Source organism: Mandrillus leucophaeus, unplaced genomic scaffold, assembly GCF_000951045.1.
Source record: "Mandrillus leucophaeus isolate KB7577 unplaced genomic scaffold, Mleu.le_1.0 Scaffold419, whole genome shotgun sequence".
Taxonomy (NCBI): Eukaryota; Metazoa; Chordata; class Mammalia; order Primates; family Cercopithecidae; genus Mandrillus; species Mandrillus leucophaeus.
Window position 1 is genome coordinate 1,542,624 of NW_012104465.1, and position 590 is coordinate 1,543,213.

The window sequence follows — 590 nt, forward strand, 5'->3', positions numbered from 1 at the left end:
ACTGAGCGCCGCCTCAGCCCGCAGCTCCTGGCAGTGGCCTCTCCCGAGCGCCTCCCAGACTCTCCCGGTCCCTGGTCTTCCTGGAGGATGCCCGGCGCCGGGCACTACTTCTGGAGGGGTCCCACAGGGAGCCGCCTCTCCAGTCCCTGGGTGCTGCGCCCGCCTCCCCTCGTCCTGGACCTCGGGGGACCCTGAGCCGAGTCCCCCCTGCCCCGCTTAACCCCAGCTTTTACGCTGGTCCTGGGAGAAGGGCCACTCGGCCACCATGCCTGATCTGGACATCCCCAGGGATCCCACCAGCCCGGCCCGTAGCCCAGCGGTGCTGGGACACGGGAGAGAAGGCGCCAAGGAACGAGCGCCCCCAGAGGCGCACCGCAGCTCCTGGCTGGGCGGGCGGGGTGGGTGTGTACGGGGGTGAGTGGTCGCCTTGCCGGCTGCCGCCTTCTTTCCCTTGCCCTCCAGGACCCTTCCTTGTCACTGCTCCCCGGGCTGCGCTCGGCAGAGACCCGCTTAGGCTTCCCCAAGTCCCGCGCCTAAGTCCTGCCAGGCGCCCGCTCTCGCCTGGGGCTGAGAGCTTCTCAGGGCGTCCT